A 22999-nucleotide genomic window follows, 5' to 3' on the forward strand; every position below is an offset into this window, starting at 1 on the left:
ACATTTAATAACCCCCCATTCCCCACAGGGCAGGAACCCTTTCAGGCAGCTGTGTGATGAGCAAATACTTAAATGTCACACCTGGAAAATTACCCAACCTGTGCCTCCCATATCAGATGTTTCCCTTTTAAAACCCAACAAGAGCAGCTCTGTTTCTGATGCGTGGAAGACAATTCACACTCTCTAATTGCCACTAATTGCCAGCTACAATTTTATCCACAATTTCAACCCTGAAAAAGCTGCTTTCCATCAGCTGCAAACAGATAAGAAAAGGCTGGAAGTGAACATTACTCTCATGTGTTTGGATATCCCCTGCAAACTCTACCTAAGAATGTTTTATCCAGCCCCACGGTGGCATTTCCTGAATTCTACAGAATTGTGATTTAAAAGCATTGAGTAATGTGATAGCTGATCTCATCTTCAAGCTGCTTTTGAAAACTTCATTCTTACTCTCCATTTCCATTCTGGATTTATCTGATTTCAGTCTCCTACAAGGATCCTGACCTGCTCCTCTCTGTCACTCCAATCTGCCTCCAGTATTCAAGCATTTCATTCCATCTCTGCACCTCTAACCTGTCAACTCCTTAGAAAATTTTATTCTCAGATATTTGATCACCAGAACCAACATCAAATTAAACATTAGGTAAATCTACTAAACTTGAGCAAATTAACACATAAGGTTCCATGGCTAACTTTAATAAAGATATATATTAGAGACAAATCACAAGGTTGGATATCAGGACGAATTTTTTCCTGGAAAGAGTACTCAGGAATTGGAAGGGGGTCATTGGTGGAGTCTCCATCCCTGCAGGTGTCCCAGCAAGGGCTGGAGGTGGCACTCAGTGCTCTGGGCTGGGGACAAGGTGGGCACTGGGCACAGCCGGCACTCCATGGGCTGGCAGGGATTTTCCAGCCTCAGGGACCCTTGGATTGTTTCCTTTATTATTAAAAGTATATTCCCTGCATCTAACATCTACCCCAAAAATGAAATTAAAGAAAGCCCCTCACCTTTCAGCCCTGGCCTGGTGTGCGGCTTCCAATGAAAGCTCCAGCTGATTGCACTGTATTCCTTCTTCTCCTCTGGGCTCTTCTTTTCTTCCACAGCTCCCCCAGCCTTGCTTGTCAGCTGCACCTTATTCCAGGGCTGTGCAGAAGCACCCAGGGCATCATCCCAGAGCAGCTCCCTTGTCCTCCCCCTGTGCTGGCTCAGCAGGCTCCTCCTGGTGCTGCAGGCAGGGAGAAGCCCATGCTCTGTGGGAGAGAAAGCCAGGATGTCAGGAGAAAGCCAGGAAAGCTCACAAGGCACAGCCAGGTAGCCACAGATCTCTTCATGGAGAGCAGGCAGGCACAACTTCCCAAAGACAGTTCCTGGGAACCCCAGAGAAAGAGAAAACAATTCTTGTCTCTATTCTCTGCTCCTGCTGTTTTTGCACATGTGGAATGTGCTAGGAAGATTGTTTACCTGAAGGGAGTTGTTAATTGGATTCTGGTGATGGTTGTTTATTAGTATTAATTGACCTATTGGGTCAAAGCTGTGTCCTGGCTGTCTCAAGACAGTCCCAGCTTTTTCTTTAGTATTCTTTAATATTATTTGTAGTAGAGTTTCTCTTTAAATAACATAGTATTAATGTAATACAGCATAGTTTTAATAAAGCAATTTTTCAGCATTCTGAATCACGGAATCAAATGCAAATCACTGCCTACTGGGGGTTGCCTGTTTCTACTGTCACATTCTGCAATGTGACATAGCTGGGACAGAACAGCAGAGATTAATCCCAACGGAAGTGCCTTCCAAAACAGCAGTGGTTCTTCAAACCATAGAAATTACTTGGCCTTTCTTCTCCCCCAGCCTCTTTCTAGCTATTTTAGACTGGCAATGAACAGCTACGAAAATTCCAGAATGGTTTGGGTTCGAACCAATCCCCTAAACCATCCCCAGAATGGGTTAGGTTGGAAGGGACCTTAAAGATCATCTTGTTCCAAACCCTCCAGCAATATTTCCTAGAAAAAGTCCTGCTCATTGCTCTGCTCCTCAGATGGAAAAAAACTCTTACTTCTCTTTATTAACTACACCTTAAAAACCTTATGTGCCTTCAGCAAACCCCAAGTGATCTTAAAGAGAGGCTCAGGGGCATTCACCAGAATGCAGAAAACACAACAGGAATATTTCTTGTTTGTTCTCATCAGAACAAGGGGTCACCTTAAATAAAGACCGTTTTGTGAATAGATTCCAAAACACTAAGGAAAATATAAAGTGCAAAGCTTATTTTTCAATTAAAAGACCATTAAGACATAAAAATTGTGAGCAAAAATTTATATAAAACATCAGAAAAGCTTGCATTTCACAACAGTAATAGGGTTTAAGAAAAACTAAGTGAAACCCACTGGAATGAGGTTTTTAACATCCAGTTAATGGGCAGCTGATGATTTGCACAGAGCCACAGCACCAGCCTGGGGGGCTGCAGCAGGCACAGGAGCCTTGAGCTGAGCTGGAGCTGCTGCACCAACCAAGGTGGAAGCAGAGGATGATCTGAACCAACAGCTCTTGTTGTTCAGAAAAAAAATAAAATCCCTTAAAAAAATCAGTTAGAAATCCTTTTCATAGATAATTAAGATAAAACTTTGGTCCATATTGTGAGAAAAAAAAGCCTGTGCAATGCCATGGCTGAAAGCCTTGGGAACAGAACCTATAGGGTGAGTTTGGCTGGGAAGGAAGCAGGGCAGAACAGTGGAGTTCCTTTAACCACGCAGGAAAACGTGGCTGAAACAAATCTTGGTCTTCCAAATTAGGGCCACAAATTCTCTAAAACTTCTATAAACATTCTGGAGTTCATAAATAAGATTCCTGTTATTCTATTTCTTATTAACTTATAAGAATTCTTATAAGAATGCTTAATTCTTATACAAATTCTTCTTAATAAGAACCTTAATAATTCATTAATAATAAATCCTATCAGAAATAAGTTTTTTAATTCTTTGTCACAGGATGAGAGGAGATGGTTGTGTAAGGAGCTGGTGTTGAGGAACTATAATCCCCTTGGATGTGAAGGAACCTGGAGCCACTGACAACACACAACATCCCTCAGCCATGGGTCACATGCTTTAAATTATAATACTCATGAAATAGAGCAACACTTCAGGAGAAAGCTAATCCTGCTCCAAAGTAGGAAAAGTACAAAACAGAACTTTTCTAAAGTTTCTGAAACAAGTTACCCACAAAAAAACCACGTGTAGGAAGTGAAGGTGCTGGAAACATCAGTTTTGGAGTTACTGAGGCACAATGAATTCACCTCTGATGCACAGATTTACCACGAAACCATCAGGAATCACCCCTCTGCTCCTGCCTTAGGCTCAACACCAAAGGGGGAAGAATAAAGCAAATGGTCCAGCCAGAACTTGTGAATGCTTGGATTCCTAACTTCCAGAAAGAACCCTTTGATTACAGCTCTTGTACAGAACACACACAGACACAGACAGATGTGGATCACCCCGGTGGCAAAGGCTGTGCAGCTCAAAGAGAAGGATTCCTGCCCAAAACAAAGGCTGGCTCTCCATCACAAATATTCCCCACTCTCCTCCCCTGGTGACAAAGAGAAAGCAGCAGCAATTGCACAGGAGCTGCTCTCAGACAAGTGACATTTAAGCCCAGCGTTCCTCCCGTCGCTGGCAATCTTCCCCCGCTCCACTGTGCTCACATTAATAAAGAATTCAGAGGTGAGCAAGAGCTCCTCAGAATATGTCAAGGACTGGGGGAGAAATGCAGCATCAGGGAGGAAAATCCATTAGAAAAATGAAAAACAAGATCAAGCCAACCATGAATCTCACACTGCAGGACTACCAGGTTGCCTTATTAAATTGCACGTAAGGAGAAAAATAAATGAAAGGGGTGAAATTAGGAGAAGCAGAGGCCTATGCATACTGAAGCACCTGAAAATCTCCAGGAATTCAAATAACATATTAAAAAACAAAAAGGAGAAATTTAATTCTATTTCCAGGCGTTTTCTTGCCTAAAACTACACATGAACATATCCTGTTTTCCAGAGCTGTAAGTGTGTACCTCTTGTGTGTGGGAAGAAAGAGAGGCTCTAATATTTAAGGCATTTGTTCCAAAAACTTCTCTTCTTCCCTGTTTTCACCTACCAGACTTCCCTGTCTGATCCATCTTTCCCTCTCCTTGAAGGTTTTGGGTTCAGCAAGGAAGTGGTCAAGAAAATCCTTGAACACTCACCCCAGAACAAGAAATTTGGGCAGGAGATAATAGACTAAGCAGCCTGCAAGGTGCAAAGGTTCAAAAGTCTCAGGTGCTCCACTAAATCCAGAAGTGTGACCTTAATTAAACCATCAAATTGCTTTATGATTCAGAATCCAAGTACAGCATGCCCCGTCCTCTCCTATTTCCATCAAATACATGTCCTGGACATAAAGGGCTCCAGTTAATTAAGAAGGATTGTTGAAATCATGTAAAGCATCAGAAAAAAACTCAGAGGTAGGGTCATTTATTTCAAAAAGGAGCATAAAAAATGAACAAAATCACATTGCAGCACTCGAGGGGAAAAAATTGAATGATGCCCATTCTTAACTTAAAATACTTTGCACTTAAAACTTTGCAGACTTGGGTTCCCAAATGGGAAATACATGTGCTTTGGACCCCAGTAAATACAGCAGAGAATGTTTCACTATGTGCCTGCTCATTAACATTTATGAACACGTTAATTAGAGCAATTCTTAACTCTGCTCACATACAAAAGCACTGCGTACATTTAAAATCAACTGAAACCACATTAAAACCCTCAAATTGAAGGATGAGAGTTGCCAAGGTTCAAAGAGCAGGGGACCAAAACAACTGGCTAAAAGTGTTCCAAATAAACCAATCCAAAGATCAGAATATTTCAAATATATTTTAAATATATTTGAAATTTAATATCAGATTATATATATATCTATCAGAACATATCAATCTATATATCAGAATATATAAATATTTGATATTTTATATTTAATACCAGAATATTTTTCCTGTACAAAGTTGACTGTATTAATGAAGTTGTTTCCTATGAGAAGACATACAATAATTTGAGTCATTTTCAAGTAAAAGGTTAATGGATATAAATTACCAAAAGTGGTAGAGACAAATCATCTCATTAAGCCTGCTGACATTCCAGGATTCAGTTGTAACAGAGCTACACCAATCAGTACTCCAGCAGCCTCTAATTAATTTGTTTTCTCAGCCATTACCAACTGTAAGGAGGAAGGAACGTTTCCCAAAGCCAATGCCTCATTTTGGGGGGAACCCAGGGATGTTTTCAGATCAGGGGAACAGAGTCTTGTCAAGAGATTTCCTGAGATCAGAACAAACCATTTAAACCAACCAACCATTTTTGTCCTGCTCAGAAATGAGATGGGGACATGACCAGGGGCAGACCCTGGTGATGGGATCCAATTCCAAACAAAGAGTGGCAGCTCCATAGGAAGAAGCCCTTTCCAGGAGCACTTTTGTGACTCAGTTCCTACATCTCCTCTTTGTTCTCCTCCCCAAGCCTGATTTTTTTGTCTTCTGGCAAGAAATGTCCCTCCCAGAGTGCTGCTGGCATCTCATCACTGATGCATCTGCTTCAAGCCAAGGCTTTCTTCATCTTAATGTAAAGAGATTCATGAGCAGAAAAATGCCAGATGATGGAGTTGTGCTCAGAGGTGACCAAACCTCCATCCTGGATTTCTTATTTAACTGACTCCATCTAGAACAACTCCAGATTCCAGGTTCTCCTTACCATCATCTGTTCTTTGCTATACCCCAAACCCAGAAAAATGAATAGATCTATTTGATTAATGCTTGACTTACAGCACCAGTCAGTGCAACTACAGAAATACTTCATTTTTACAACTACACACTGCAGTAGCTCTACTTTCAGTTGGCACAGCTAAACCAGTTTGCTTGGATTAGTATATTTTGAAGTAATCTAGTTAATAATTGCCCAAAATGGAGATGGATGTTGAGCTGGGGGTTGCAGCAGCTGAAATTAGACACATCTGTTACAGTACTTCTCCCTTTTTAACTCCAAAAGGAGTGTTTATCCAATTTTAACTCCAAGCAAGGCCTGAGTTTGGTAAATAAAGCTGTGAAGCAGAATCCTGTTCATGCACATAGGACTCATCTTCCTAATCTTCACATTTCTTAAAAGAAATCCTACTGGCAAAAAAACTTCATCTGAAAGCTCCTGGAATTCCTCAGAGCACATCACCAATTGTGAAACTCTGTGTGTGAGGAAATGGCTCAACTCTGGCCCCAGCAGAAATCTGAATGCCAGGTCTATACTTTAAGCTTTTCACAATATCTGTGAATGCTCTGAGTCTGGTTAAAGGGATCTGTCACAAAATTGTCCTTCACAGAAACCCAGAAAGGTTTGGGTTGGAAGGGACCTGAAATCCCATCCAGTGCCACCCCTGCCATTTCATGCAATGGTTTTGCTCTAGTCTGGTGCTGTGCAATTTAGGAATAACCAATTCCAGGCAGCCTATGAAGTTATTTAAGGCAGAGGATTTTCAGGTGTACCTGGTTTCAAATACCTTCTACACCTGAACATGTGCTGGTATTTTAATTTAAATCCATTGCACATTGTCTGTTTTATGCTTAGAAATTTCAGACTTTCCCTTGAAGAATATTGAAATGAATTAACAAGTTTGAGATACAGATGAGGCAGGCTGAGTCATAACCCATTTTAGAGAGAAATCCAGAGCTGTGCAGCCACATACCCTGAAGGGGCATGACCAGCTCACTCTTCCTCATGCCCCTCAACAGAGTTAAGAGCTGCACCTCAGACACCCCAGCAATTTTCTGCTTCACAAACAGCAATAAATGACAGAGTTTCTGCAGAGCCATGGGATGGCTGTGTACATAAATATAGATGCACTTGGTTTGCTCTATGACTGAACATCTGAAAAGCAACAAGACAAGGAAAAATTAACTTTTCAAGAACAGCATGAAATGCTGCACAAGAATATTCAGTATTTCCTCTGTTCAATGTACTGTGTTCCACACAGAACACAAACCACCAAAGTTATGCAAGTTAAAGCTTTTAAAGGAAATCTCAAAGTTGGGCTCCACAATTTTTATTGCATTTTAACATTCTGAGTATGTATGTTGCCTGCTTTGATCCAGCAAAAGAGTTTAACCTGAAGCCAAATTTCCATTAAAAAAAACAAAGAAACTAAACCTCAAACCAAACCAGACAACAACCAAAAAAAAAAAAAAAAGAAAAAAATTAACCCCCCCAAAAAACCCAAAAATAAAATAAAAAACAAATAAAAAAACAAACAAACAAAAAAACACAACACCTGAAAATAATTAAACTCTTGCAAACTGACATCAAACTGTCCATTACACCTTTTCTTATTGGAATTTTAAATCCAAGTGTCAATGAATCAAAGTAAATATTGGGATTTCCTGCAGACACACCCCCCTCATTCTGAGCTAAACTTGAAGGGTTTAAAGTTTAGCTGTCTGTGCTCTGAAGTAAACAAAATATTAAATAAATAATTTAATAAATAAAATATTAAAGATTAAGAAGTCTCCTCCTATGGTTGTGGTGTTTAGTCAGCTCATAAACACTTCATAAAGTCAGCTGGGTGCAAAGGCACAGAGTTTATCTCTAACGTGACATTTAGCTTGAATTTTACTGGAAGCAATGATCAAAATTCAGATTATTTAAATCTCAATGAATCATGGCTGCCAACCTAGACCTTCTCAATACTTCTGACTGTACCAGCAATTAATATCTCCTGTATTGAGTCTATGCACCAGGTTGAGAGAATCTAAAATTCTCCCTGTGCTCACAGTGCTGATTTCTCTGTCTGCTGCACAGGCAGCTTTCCTGCTCCTCATCTGCAGGGAAAATCCTCTGCCTGGTGCCTCCACATCCCATATTCAAAGAGAGACTTCAAATGAAGTTCTGGCATTTCTCCAGCATTAACTCTGACACAGCCAATTCAGCAGGGAAATGCCAGATTTGTCTGAGCTGCTCAGGGGGTGGGGTGGGCAGAGCTGTGCTAATGCCCCTCCCCTCTCCCTGCATTTATTGCAAACAATTTTCAGACATGTTTTCCTAAGCAAATTTGATTTTGTCAACATATCCAGTGGGTTTACAATACAGGTATTGTTGCTGGAAATGTCAGTGCTCTAAATGCGATTCCTGATGCAGCCTCTCATAGGATATTGAGAAAGAGCCAAGTAAATTTGTTCTTTCTATCTAAATGTCAGTTTAGGTGTAAAAACCCCTAAATATCATGAAGGGAAGAAGAATGTGCACTGTGTGTCTAATGTGATGACTTGGATAAGAAACAAAATTAAATCTGTTTTGTGTGAGAATACTGAACCCTACAGTGGAGGATGTCAACAGCCCCTCTGTAAAAGGAAATGTATATTGCAGATATAAATAACTTTACAAGACCCTTTTTATTGTCATCATAAAACCTCAAAAACATGATGGAATCAAAGCCATATTAGAGTTTAAAATACCATAAACCAGAAGCTATTATATCCCTGGCATACAGGATAGTTTAAAGGAAGACAATCACTAAATCAAAATTTATCTTGCATCAATAATAGGAGAAATGTGTTTTTATCATACTCCCCCATCCAAGATCCTCCACAAAAGTCAACAATGCCTCCATTTATAAAAAATATTGGAGGGAATTTGGGGTGTTTGCATGGAGAAATAACTGGTTGTAGAGGTGGGGACTGAAGGTAGGATGGAAAGATGGGTGGTAAAGGCCAGGCAAGGCAGGAGCTGTCCTGCCCAAAAAAAAGCCAGAAAGAGTCTGGGAAGGTGATATTCCATGGATGAGACAAAGCAAGTTTAGAGTTTAAAATACCATAAACCAGAAACTGTTATATCCCTGGCATACAGGATAGTTTAAAGGAAGACAATCACTAAATCAAAATTTACCTTGCATCAGTAATAGAAGAAATGTTTTCATCATCAACTCCCCATCTCCCCATCCAAGATCCTCCACAAAAGTCAACAATGCCTCCATTTATAAAAAAGATTGGAGGGAATTTGGGGTGTTGGCATGGGTAAATAGCTGGTTATGGAGGTGGGGACTGAAGGTAGGATGGAGAGATGGGTGGTAAGGGCCAGCCAAGGCAGGAGCTGTCCTGCCCAAAAAGCCAAAAAGTCTGGGAAAAGAGAGGCTGGGAAGGTGACATTCCATGGATGAGACAAAGCAAGTCCAGACAGTGATGCTGAGAGCCACCTGCAGGGATGTGCAGATGGACCTTCCCTGTCTCAGAGCCTGAGCAATCACTGTGATGGATGGGAGGCAGCAGGAGGAGGTGTGGAGTCAGGGACCCGAGGGGAACATCCTGGCTCTCCACACAAAATGATGGATCCCTGCTGCATGCTGATATGCAGGAGCAGCAACGTGGGGCTGCAGCTATTAATGCTGGGAGGAAATTGGTTCAGACTCCTTGACAGCCACTTAAAAAAGCAAAATAAAAGAGTAGAAAGCAGGGAAAAAAAAAAAAAAAAGAAAATCAAGTGTTTGTTTGTAAAACACACAGTGCAAACTTGTCGCACGTAATTCTGACTCCCCCACCTCAACAAATGGATCAGGGACTTAGAAAGGGTTTAAGGGTGGGAAGGAAAGCTGAAACCTGATGTCTCACAGAGGGATGAGAGAGGTGTGGCACACCCAGAGCAAAGAGTGACAGCCCAGCCTCAGGATCAGAGCATCCACAACAGCTCCAGACAAACAAAAGGCTGGGCCTTTCCTGCATGGCCTGTCATTAGGCAGGGGAAGCTGGCTCCAAGACACCATGAGTTCCCATGGGCCTAAAAGGACTCTCAGGATCTATGTGGAAGCCAGACCTCCTGGATATACCTCTGGCTTCCCAGCTGCCACAGTGTGTGGCACCTGAGAGAGCTTCCTGAAGAACTTTTATTGTATGCTTGAGCTAAACTCACATTGTCATGCTGCTTTCCAAGGGAAGAACCCTAAAAATGATAGAAAAGCAGGAAAAGAGAAGAACTCTTTATCTTGAGCTCCAAGTGGCTGAGAGGCAGCTGGAGTGTTCCATCACTGGAGGAACTGCAGAACTGGTTTGTGGCTGCACTGGTGAATCCCACCAGGACCCTTCTTGGACACTCCCTGACCCTCCTCTGTGATCTCTGCCCCCAACCCTACCCCCATCCTCACCCAAGTGCCCTCTGCACTCTTTTAGGACTGGCACATCCCCTCACCCTTTTTGTTAACCAAGACAATTTTGTGATCCCATCAGCAACCCCTCGGCCAACTTCACCCGAGTCAGCACCAAAGGTTGCTCAACACACAGACACATGAGAATGAGCAAACACTGTGCAACAGCTTGGATGGGGATGCAGGATCTCCCCTTGCAGGATCCCTGCCTCTCATAGCTCAGCTTCCAAATTCCAGGCTAGAGGTTTCATCTGCTCAAGGTTACCCACGAATCCTTAACAGAGTTCTGAACCAGACTCCAGTCTCATGTAAGATTTTAATTGCAAAGCTTTGCACAAACAGATTTGTTTTTCTTGGTTCCACTGTATTGTAAATAATAAACCTCCCTCCATAACACCTGAAAGCTTATTATGTGCTTCAGTAAAACTGTTCATAATTATTCAGTTATCTGATTATGTTTGCCCTTTTGTGTATTTGAGCACCTCAGAAAGACAGAAGGTATTAAAGCATTTACAAAGCAGGCAACTAATTTATTTTCACATCATTTGCCCTCCCATACTGCATATTATTATATGCAATCAGTCAACTAAACTACAGGATGCCCCCACTTTCTATATTCCTGAATGGCCAATAACATCAGCTGTAAGGAGGATTTCTATTGAACACTGATATTCTTGTTTGGACATGAATACCCTGTGTCTGTGCAGATATAGATCCCCACAGAAGGAAACCTTGTTCCCTGAATACTGGATAAAACAAAAAAAACCCATCAGAACTGCTTGCAAGGAGCCTGAGCGTGACTGATAAGGGAGCTGTATAAATCTCCAGCAGCCACTTGCCAACTTAATTCTGAAACATTCAGCTGATTCCAACTGCAGATTATGACTTTTCTCTAACCATCCCCTTTTTCATCTTCTGCTAGAAATATTCATTTACCCAAAGCAGCAGAGAGGCAGCCCAGGACACCCAAACTTGGATAAATCACAGGCGTTGATTTCATCTCACGCAAGCGAAGCTTCCCGCTGTCCTTTTAAAACAAACAAGGAGGACTCAGAGGCCTGCACATAATCACTGAATTACAAAGAACAGATGTGAAACATTAACAAGGAAATGCTTATGCTGGCAAGGAGCAAGGACTATAAAACAGCACGCACTTGTACCCAGCCAGACTGGCTTTTCAATGACTCATACTTATGAGACTACAAACAAGAAGGAACAAAAATTAAATGGTTCATTTGACTGGGCCTAATACACTTTAGTTACTTTAAATTAACTGGTAATTGTGCCATTTCTTAACCTTGTTCTTTTCCTTCTGACTTCTTAGTTGGAATGCCTTGATGGAGGGGAAATTATTACAAACCCCACACAGCTCCTATCTATGCATTTACCTATCCTAAATTCATGATTAGTGCAAGAATTCCCTTCAAAACATGAAATAAAAGCACCCCTCTGTCAATTGCCTATTCAACCTGTTACTACACCAAGTATGCACCAAGGATTAATTTTTCTTTTTTTTTTTTAACCAGTTCTACAAAGATTTTATCCCGTTCATTCTCTGAGCAGCCTGGGATAGTGCAAGGTGTCCCTGCCCATGGCAGGGGGCTGGAATGAGATGAGCTTTAATGTTCCTTCCTACCCAAACCATGCTGGGGTTCTGTGATATTGCCAGGCCTATTTCTCACCCGGCACTGACAGAGGGAGAGAAAAGGAGTCACTACTTGCAGTGTTAATAAGGGAGGGTGTCCAAGCCATACCATGAATAACCTCATACTATGGATAACAGAGATAAGAACCACTCTGAACTGCAGGACAATGAAGGCTCAAATACAAATAGCAATTGAAATTCATTGCATTTAATTAAAAACCCACTGCCTGCCTCTCATACATGCATATTTTCTATTACTGTGCCTGTCCTACAAACACACCCTCATCTCTCAAGCCACTTCATGTTTTATTGACCCCATGACTTGGGTTGCAAGAAATGAAAAAGAGCTTTGCTCCTGCATGATTTGATGGTGACATCACATTTACAGGAGCTGGACATTGATGATCCCTGTGGGTCCCTTCTGGCTAAGGAAATTCTGTGATTCCAAAAAAAGGAATGTGTGTGCTAAGGGGAGATTGCTGCCCATCTTCCCTCATGGTGCCAGGGAGAAAAAACAGGGCCAATTGCATACAAACAGAACCTTCCCACTTGTCTTTATCACAAGTACTTTAAGATATCCATATTATCTCCTGTTGTTGTTCAAAACACATAAAAATTAATGCCTTAACTACTTGATTGTAAGGACACAAGCAAGATCAACACACTCAGTTTGAAAAGAATCATAACCTGGATGGAGCATGTTGGGAAACCTCTCCTGCTCCAACTGCTGATGAATGGATCTACTTGGTTTTTTTATTAATTTATTTTTTTCTCTCAGAGATAAGACATCTATTATAATGTAATATATAACATTATAGTGTAATATTATATATACTATAATTAGATGTATAATATATTAGTAGATATTTTATATATATATAATATACAGATCTATATTTCTCAAAGAGATACCCATATGTTAATGCAGAATTCCTCATTATGACCAACTTGGATTCACTTTTTGAGAGCACGGGGGACATTTTTTCTTCCTATTACCCACTGGGAATGAGAAGGACTGAGGCAGTGAACGCCTTAATTTTTTACAAATCATCGTCGTTTGGTAAATTCTGGCAGTGATTATTTCAGCACAGCTATTAAAAATTCAGCCTTTATTTGCAATCAGAGTCTCTGAGGCTCCCATTAAAGAGGCCTCCTTGTGCCTTCATCTCCCACAGTGAAGAGTCCTTCAGCCTCACATCACCCCTAAGCTCTCGTGCCCACAGAAGCTGAATTAAATCACTCCATGCCTTTTTTCCTTCAACAGAATGGATAATTCACTTTTGTCTCACAGCAAATTGAGCACCCTCAAATCACTTCTGTGTCTCTTTCCAGCACAATGTTGAAATTCCAATCAGATTTTCCAGCCTAGGAATGACCTTGCCATTACTTCCTATGGAAATACCCCCACTTGTAGCCCAGGCTGATGCTGCCCTGTATTGAGTATTATTACACATATCCCCACAGGCCTGTTCTTCACACCACTAGAGAAATCACAGACAAATTTGACTGGTTGAAGCCTTTTAGACTGATGAATTCTGGGCAATAAGGGAATGAACAGATCATTATGTTTCTTAGTCTCCATCAAGAAGAGCATTGGAGCAGTTGAGAACTGGAGGAAAACTCCCTTTACCAACCTGAGGGAGCAGCACAGGGAAAAGACAGAAGGTGAGGCAAAGAAAGGGGGGGGAAAAAAAAGCTCAAGTAAAAGCCTTGTTTTGTTTCATTGTTTAATCATTTTTATAATTAAGATATAGAGAGCCCAGTTATGGCCCTAGTGAGGAACTCCACTGTCCCGTACTGCAGAAATGCTCCTTTACCCTTCCCAACCTAAACCCTGATATTCATAATCCTATTTGAACAGAGCTTTAAAATTCATGATTTGTGCTCAAATTCAGAAGAAATGTTGAAATAAAATGGCAAGACAAAAAGCAACCTCTCAGCTGTGGTGGACTTCCCAGCTCAGTTGCAATGCCAAGTTTTTAATTTGCTCAAGGCTCAGAGAGCCTGAACACTTCACATTTCAGTGCTCTGAAGCTCCTTTCACACCCAAGCTGCAGTCAAATGCACAGAATGATGGTAGCACCTGTGTTATTCAGGGTACATTTTCCCTACTGGCACAAATGCACGGTGCCATTCAAATTAAGACTTCATACCAAGATGGCAAATTTCCCAAATCACCCCCTTAATCTCTCCTATCCACTTGATAGAAAAGAAAAGGTAATTAAAGCCCACAAGATGAACAATAACAGAACATTGCACATGTACAAGGAGAACAATCAATGTACAAAGACAAGAAAGAACTGGAAAACACTAAAAAACAAATTTAAAAAAATTCAAGTGCTCAACTAACAGATTAGTTTCTGCACAGAGATCTATAGGGCATTAACTTTCAGGGATCACAGCACTGATTTTCTCACAGGAGCAAAACAGGTATTCACAGTCATTGGGATCCTTCAGCACACTGAATTATGCAGCTGGCAAAGCACAAGACAGGAACAAGTAGGTGTTGTGTCCATCAAGGCCATGGACATGACCCCCAAGCAATTCCTCTATAAGGTGTAAAAAAACCCAGTAGTTGAGACATCAAATTTTTAATAAATGTCCTTTTTTATTATAAGGTACCAGTGAGAATTAGTAAGTGACACAGGATGTATCCTAAATGCCTCATATGACAATTCCTGAAGCAAAAAAGAGATGACAACTTGTTTTTACTGTGTTACCCTGCAGAGTTGGAAAGAAAAGGCTCATAAACCACTAGGCCAAGCAACATCTGCATGAACTACCTGGAGTGTAGCAACAACAGGGCACATGACCTCCAGGCAGCCCAGAAATCAGTGCAGGGAGGAGGACAATGAAACTGGGTCACTCCTGGTAAAGGGCCCAGTGTGCTCCCTTTATCCACCTTCTCCTGCTCTAGACCTCTGAATGGTTTCAGGAACAGATGGAAAATGTGGCTGATTATCAGTTTCCCTGGGTCTGGATTGAAGCACTTGAGATGGTAGCTTCATGTTCAGACTCAGGTGTTTATTATTTGTTATCAGTAAAACAGCCTCACTACTGTGGGTTCAGCAGCCTTTCATTAGAAGGCACAAAATGGCAACAATCTCTTGTTCCAAGGTCTTTTAAGACTAAATCATCCAGTTAAGAACTGACACCTGGATTATCTTCCCTTTTAACCCAATAACTGATCCCACAGAGCTGCAATGGGGATTCTTCTGCCCAATGACAAAATGCCACCCAAACCCATGGAGAAGGAGGAAGAAGCAGCATGAAGAAGAAACCCAGGGTGACACCCTGTGCCCTCCATCTTGCTTCCATCCACAACACACTAAAAATCCCAAAACCTCAATTTCTCACCCAGTGATACACCTACACTGCTCTCTGTAATCTATTGCACACTTTTGTGGGTTCTGGTCTATCTTGAAGTCTGGGAAACTTCCTCCATGAATGAGGGTCAGAGTCAGTGCTGCCCTGGGGGTCAGGGCAGCCCAGAGCAGACAGAGAAATATCCCAGTGCCTGGGGTTTCCACAGCTGATCATGTGAGCTTTGAGAGGAATACCTGCTGATCCCATCCCCAGCTAGGGGAGCACAGGGCATGGACCCTCCACCCTGGGGACACATTTAATGCCAGGAAGCTGAAGGACACCAGACTCTGGAAGCACCACTCCAAGCAACAGCATCCATCTCACCCAACAGGCAGCTTAAGCCCAGACATGACTTTATTTCTAGGATCTTATTCCCAGACAATAATATTCCCGGGGAGCTGCACAGCAAGCAGCACAGCTGATGGACAGTGCTGTGTCAGGCTTCAGAGGTCAGCACTGTCTCACCCTTGCAGATGTTTTCAAGGCAGTGACGTGCCCTGAGACAGCCAGGGGGACAGGACAGATGCTGTCACTTCAGGGCCAAGGCTCCCTGGCACCAAAACTCATGTCACTGCTCAGTGGCCAGCTCTGAGGCCAAGATGAAACTGTTTCATCAACTGCTCTTCTCAGAAGTGACCAGTGTGTGTCCTGCTGTGGCTGGAATATGTGGAATAATCACAGCTACCCTTTGCCAAGGGTGATTTCCATGGTCTGAAACACAGCCTCCCTGTGAATTTTGTGGCAATCAGATTCTTCTTTGCCTATTTCTGTTCTTCTCCATTTATTTTTGGAGGAGCGTTACCAGCATGTGTAATTCAGCAGGGCTGTGACAGGGAAGTCAGGCAGGATAGGAAGGAATAACAGACAGGAATAATTGGTACAACAGACTGGCTAATTCCAGCTCCAGTTCAGGCTATGCTGAGATCAAGTCCATGCATCCCAAATTTACCCAGCAGCCAAGCATCCCTGACTAACATCATCCTGGGGAACAACAAAAGGAGCATGAAGCTGTTTTGTTTGCACCTGACCAGGCATAATATGAATTCTTGGATAACTTGGGGCAGAAGCAGCCTCTAAATCACACTGTCTACCCTGGCTGGGTGACACAGGTGGCCTTGGAACACCAGCTGTCCCTGCAGCAGGATGCTGTGCCTGGAAATGTGGTCAGACTACTCCAACACTGTGCAGGGCTGTCAGTGGTGGGCTGAGAGGGGCAGTGTGTGCTGCCTGTGGTGTTAAATGGTGCTAAAATCAGTCTGGCTTGTCCTGACAGAGAGGTAAAGATGTGGCAGATGTGGTGAAGTGTTATCTAAAATGGCTCAAGTGACCCAGCTGACCTGCAGACATCTGACAGCTGTCAGTCCTGGAACAGGGCAGTCCATTTTCCCCAGGGTGGGTTCTTTAACATATTCCTCCTTGGAGCATGTGGAGCTTCCTCCCTTGGGTTTTGGGACAGACCCCAAGGATACCCCTCGAGGCTGAGTGAAAGATTTGCCCATGAGCTTTGGTCTGGCTGAGTTACATCAATCTCTGATAACTGGCTCTTTTTGCTGGGTTCAATAGAATTGCTTTATTATTAATTTGCTGGGTTCAATATAATTGCTTTGCTGTTGCACACTACTCAGTCTTATACCTTAATGATAGTTTTATCTTTTATCCTGTGCAGTTCATAATTCTGATCACAATCTTCTGTCTTATCATTTGTCATAATCATTTTATATAAACAGATCTGATTTGCCAACATTAATCCTGCAGGACCAAGTGACCAAGCCTGGCTCTAGAACTGATCCAGCCACCCTCAGGCTCCTGTTGAAGGAGGGGTTCAGAAAGCCAAGGGGTCCTTTCAGAACCTTGTGACTCCCCAGGAGCTTTCTCAAGCTTTTCACTCACCAGGGGCTCCTCTCAAACTCTGAAGCTCCCACTCCACCCACAACAGCCCCTCCTCACTCTTTCCTTCTGCTGCCAAACAATCATTGAGGAGACCAAAACCTTCCCTGCCCCAAGCAAGCTCAGGCAAAGAACAAATCAAAACTTCTGTCAAGTTTGCTTGCAGTGACACAAAGTGTTACCTTCCCTTCCTTCACAGGGAAGGAAGTTCCCTTCCTTCTCACTCCTTTGCCCCTTTATGCCTGAACAGAGCCCTGGGAAGTTTCTCAAGTTCCAGCTTTCTCATCTTCCCCGAGTCACAGAAATCAGAGGGAATGTTTGAAGAAGTGAATTTCACAGTGGACTCGTATTTATAATACAAACAGCAGGCAGTAATTGTATTTATGTATTTATACACACACACATACATCCACTGCAACAAATTCTGCTCAGCTGAACAGCAGGCTCTGTTTGCCAGCCCAAATGTGGCTGCAGCTCTGGTCATGCTCCCACACCCCAGAGATGCATATCAAGTGTTTGATTTTCTCTGTGTCCAGCTCTTTGCTCTCTGAGAAGAAGGATGCTTATGTTCCACAGCAATCAAAATAAGCTCAAGACTCCTAACAAACCTGAAAAGGTGATCAAAATATGTAACAGAAATTAAGAAATAGCATAATTAATTATTAATTCCAGAGGAAGAAAAGAACAAAGCACACATCCCTTTGTTGCTGCGTGTGGAAGTAGAGGAATTCACAGAACTTGCATTGTCTACTTTAAACAATGTTTATGAGCTACAATCCTGCATTTCCCAGAATGGTTTGGGTTGGATGGGATCTTAAAGCCCATCCAGTCCCAGGGCAGGGACACCTTCCACTGTCCCAGGCTGCTCCAAGCCCCAGTGTCCAGCCTGGCCTTGGGCACTTCGAGGGATCCAGGGCAGCCCCAGCTGCTCTGGGAATTCTATTCCAGGGCTTTGCCACCCTCCCAGGGAACAACTCCCCATTCCCAATATCCCACCTCAATCTGCCCTCTAGCAACAGGAAGCCATTCCTCTTGTCCTGATCCTTCAGGCTCTTGTGAAAAGTCCCTCTCCAGCTCTCTTGGGACCCCTTCAGGTACTTGAAACTCTCTCTGGAGGCTTGGCAAGGCTCAGTAATAGCTACCACTCATGACAATAAATAAGCCCAAACTTCCATCATGAATATGTGAACCAATGGAAACAGTCTCAAATATTTAATGTTTGCTGGGAAAACCTTCCCCAGAAGATGATTAACAACATGTTAATCTCCACCTAATGCTTTACAACATCAGCCATTAATAAATTATGTGTACAGCAGGAATTAGCTTTACCCTAATATTCTCAAATGAGACATACTATTCCCATAATATTCTCAAATGAGACATGCCATTCCCAAATGTTTTCAGCAAGGGACTTCTTAGTTTTGTTGAGGGGGTGAGTTTTTAAATAGGGTTGGTTTGTTACAGTTGGTTGACATTTTTGGGGTTTTTATTTTTGGTGGCTTGGGGTTTTTTAGGCTTGGGATGGGCACACAGGGATCCACACTTTTGGAGAGCAAAGAGCCCATCTGATGGATTCTGTAATTTCTAATACTAGAAACTCTTTGGAATTAACAATTTTCACAAATTGACCTGAATTTAGCTAGGATAGCAACGACAGAAAGTGCATCTATTTTAGGATGAAATTCCAAGTGCCATCAAGAGCTGCCTTTGAGGAAGAGCTAGGAGCTAAACCAGCTCCAGGTCTCATCATGGTTCACATTCCTGAAAACTATTCCTATTTGCTAAAGCAGACACATATTTGAAAATAAAACACACATGCCAAGACTGCCACTAGAAAAAAAACCTGATTATTTCCCATTCCCACCTCACAAGGTGTTTGAAGGCTTCCTGATGGTGGGAGGCCTGGAGAAAGCTCTTTGGCCCATCTTGCTAAGCAGCAAATCAAAATTCCTTTCTATAATTCTCATTACTAGGAGGGAAAACTTCTTTAGTCAGGGACCTCTCCACACTGACTGGAACGGCCTCAGCTGTTCCACAGAGGATTCAAGGGCTGTCTGTGTCAAAAACAATGCAATTGATGCAATTAACACATTCAAATTGAGCTCTAATTCTTTAAGATACTTCAAGCAACACGTTCAAATTCAGCTCTATTTTTTTTTAGGTTACATCAAGCAACAGCAATGCCACATCTGAGACTGCAGACCTGAAACAAACCATTCCTCTGGTGTCTACAGCAGGGAATTCCAGCAGCAGGGAGTTCTGCCATGGAGGTGAGCAAAGGGGTTGGTGCCAGCTCCCAGCACCAGCCAGGCAGCAGCTCAGAAGCTGTCAGATCATCTCCAGCTCACTGCTGAAGCTCCTGCAGCCCTTCATCCTCACACTGTGGGGTTCCAGGCACCTGTGGAATGGTTATTCCCCACCACAGGGATGGAGCAGAGCTTCTCCTGACACCTCAAAGCACACACAGAGGGGCTCCTCTCTTGCTGCTGTACCCAAAGACAGCCTGTGGATGAAGAATGCTCCCAAACTGTGCCAGGGCTAAACAATTGAGCCACTGCACACAACAGGAGGAACAAATTAGGACAGCTCCAAGATGAATTTTTGCATGTGATTATTAATAGCAAGCAATGCTGGCAGTTACTCACTGCAGCCTGTGGGGAAAATCTCTCTTGGGCAATAACTCCAGACACTGCTGAAACATCTGAAACATTGCACACAGCATGAAAATATTGAACTTGCCTCTCTCTCTGCAAACAGACTAAAAGGAATTATCAAGGACTCCACTGGTGAGAAACAACAGTTTGTGATATACAATGCCACAGAACACCAGGTAGTAACAGCAGAAGAAAAGGAAATCTGCTGTTTGCTTTCATTGCTTGCAAATTCCGAAGTCGCTGGTGAGAAAAAAGTGCTGACAACTTTAGCATTGGGTTTGTCCACAGTGCAAATTTTCATTAAAATAAGTGAAAACAGAATAGAGAAGACAGAATCCCAGAATAATTGAGGCTGGAAAATCCCTGCAGGATCAGAGAGTCCCAGCTGTGCCCAGTGCCCACCTTGTCCCCAGCCCAGAGCACTGAGTGCCACCTCCAGCCCTTGCTGGGACACCTGCAGGGCTGGGCACTGCAAAGCTCCCTGGGCAGCCCCTGCCAAGGCCTGAGCACCCTTTGCATGCAGAAATTGCTGCTGCTGTCCAAGCTGAGCCTCCCCTGGCCCAGCTTGAGGCCCTTGGCCCTTGTCCTGTCCCTGTTCCCTTTCTCAAGATTGGGAGCAAGGAATAGAAGAACACAGAGCAATACCATCCAAATTTACTCAACAATTCCCCCACTGTTAAATCAGAAAATAAAATGTATTACTGATTATAGAAAAGTATGACTCAAAGTACTCCAAGTGATCCTTCAAATAAAAAAAAAGAAAAGTTGTAATCTGTTCTAGAAGAAGACTTGCTACTTGTTACATTCAGCTCTCTGAAGTTCTTCCTGGCTGAAAATTTATATAAAAATGATACAATATGGGGGGTTTTGGTCACTTATAAAAAGAAAATAACTTCACTTTTCAGACAGGCAAGAACAATTTTCCTATTTTTGCTGCAGCATCACCAGATGCAGTAAATGGAAATTTTCAGCAGCATGCACTCAGCATAAAAAGCAAAATCATCCAATTTAACCAGACATTTAATGACAGAAGTGGTGGAGTATTAATTCCTCCATGCAAAGGTATGAAAGAGACTTTTGCCTACCAAAATGGCTCATTTCCAGCCAGCAGCAATGGAATTTTAGTGGACTAACAGATGTTTAACAGATCATAACAACCAGACACACTTTACTGCCATTGAAACCACCAAAGCTTGGAAAGGCATTTCCACAAGGAAGGATCCTTCCCCAAATGTGCCAAGGATGTTCAGGTAATGTGGGGGTTAAAAGCCACCTCCATCACTGCAGCCCCACCTCCCACTGCCTGGGACAAGGACAAACACAACATTTTCCCTGGGGCATCACTGCAGGGGCAGCTGTGGAGCACCAAAGGTGCCCCTGGATCCACATTTATGACCTGCGATTGGAATTAAATTGGAATTAATTCCATGTCTTACAGAAGCATCAGTGCCAACCTCCCTGGTTTAACGCAGCAGTTAAAGCACAGAACTCACCCTGGCCAGGAGGATAAATCACCCTTGTTAACAACTCAGCCTTTGGGATCTGTGAGATCAAACACACCTCCTGGAACTGGCTCTTCCCACACCAAGAACACAGCAGGGTAGGGAGAGTGGGCTGTAATCCACTGCTGAGTTATAACCAGCTTTGAGGGGGAAAGAGAGCAGAAATATTCCCTTTAATGTCTGTGCTTCCAAGCAGAGCCCTGCCAAGCAGAGCATCCTCCCACAGGGGGGCAGGACCAGGATGGGCCAAGGCTTCTCTGCCTCTGGGAACCTTTTCCTGAGCAGAGTCTGGACCATGAGGTTGTCAAAAAGAGATTCCCAGACAGGTATTCCTGCTGCAGAAATCCCCCAGGTAAGCTGGCTGTGCATTCTCAGGCAAGGGCCCCACTCAGAAAGGACATCTGGAAGATGCCAAACACATCCCCTCTCTCCTGGGAGCAGCTCCATGAGCTCCCACAGCACTGCCATAAGGACCCTTTGTGGCCTAAATAGGATTTTGACATTACTGGTGACATCAGACTTGGATCCTCACACCAGCAGGGCAGGGTTTCAGGGCTTGCCAAAGCAAGGGAGTGACACTCACCCTGAGAAATGCATTTACAGAAAACATTGAGCATAAATCTTACACTGGCTCCCATGGCACTAAACCAGCTGCATGTGCAGGAGAGAAAACAGGCAAGGACTGAGTGCTAAAATCAGCATCCTCTTTGCTGCCATAAAACTCAGGAAATCCATTTTTTAAATTTCTACCTTTCTGTCAGTTGTGGTTGGAACTGTTCAAGGTATTCAAAACCTATCAGTGTGAGGGGGAGAAATGAAAACAGCTAAGGACACACAGGAGGCTGCATGATCACATAGGTTGTATTTCCACAGATAAAATAAAAACCAGGAGACCATGAGGGAGGAAAAACAGAAAGACCACAGGGGAATGAACTGGACAGAAACCATCTTACTAAATCAGTTTTGTTATGAACAGGGTGAGCTTGAGGTCTGTTGAAGTCTGAGACATATGCTATGGACTTATCTGAAATTGAGCCTGTACAGCTGAAAGAGTAAATTTGAATGCTGTGGTTTGCCAGTCTAAAGTAATCACATTTTTCTGGCTTCAGATCCCAATGAACTTATACTGTTCACTGTCAAGTTATAAAGGAAAAAATACATCAGAAGTCTGACAAAATTAGATAAGTTCTTTAGGTCTCAATTAATGCTCAACTGAATTTTTTGTCTGAAGCTTTATTGGCCAGATTTTTCACATCAAATAACCCATGACAGGGGAACTGAGGATTCAAAAGAAAAGGTGAAATAATTCCATGACTTGGTGTTATGCCAAGCATATCAGTACAGCAGCAAGGATCAGCAGTCAGACTTTCCCAATCCAGCCAAATGAAATCCTCTCTTTTTTTCAGCTCTCAAATGGAAGCCAAACTCTCCTTTCAGAAGCAAAAACAAAAGCATTGCTGCCACACACAGAAATTAATGGTCACCCTCAGTCCAGATTGCCCATGCTGAAGCCTTCAAGGAAATTATCAACTTTCATCATGAGCACCTTCCTGCTCCAGCAGGTGAAAAGAAGAAACAACTATTGGAAAGCATAAACAAAACAAAAAGTGATAATATATCCCTAAACTAACAAATGCTCCTTTTCTTTTAATTGAAACATCTCTCTTCTCCCCACAACAACAACAACAAAAAATCCTCCAAACACTCAGAGTGAAGGAAAAGCTAAACAGAAAACAAAGGGAAAAAGCCAAATT

The 22999-nt window shown here is 42.6% G+C and overlaps 1 protein-coding gene across 3 annotated transcripts in view; it reads right to left on the reverse strand.

Moving 5' to 3' along the window:
- The window catches only part of PCDH15 (protocadherin related 15), a 642625-nt gene that overhangs the window by 527239 nt on the left and 92387 nt on the right, over positions 1-22999 (reverse strand). For all 3 annotated transcript variants that reach the window (XM_071438580.1, XM_071438579.1, XM_071438578.1), the window contains exon 2: positions 1009-1251. The gene's annotated coding sequence lies outside the window, so the exon portion shown is untranslated. The remainder of the gene's footprint in view (positions 1-1008; positions 1252-22999) is intronic.

The sequence above is a fragment of the Agelaius tricolor genome, unplaced genomic scaffold (genome assembly GCF_023055355.1).
Source record: "Agelaius tricolor isolate 1412-34295 unplaced genomic scaffold, bAgeTri1.0.p SCAF_13, whole genome shotgun sequence".
NCBI lineage: Eukaryota > Metazoa > Chordata > Aves > Passeriformes > Icteridae > Agelaius > Agelaius tricolor.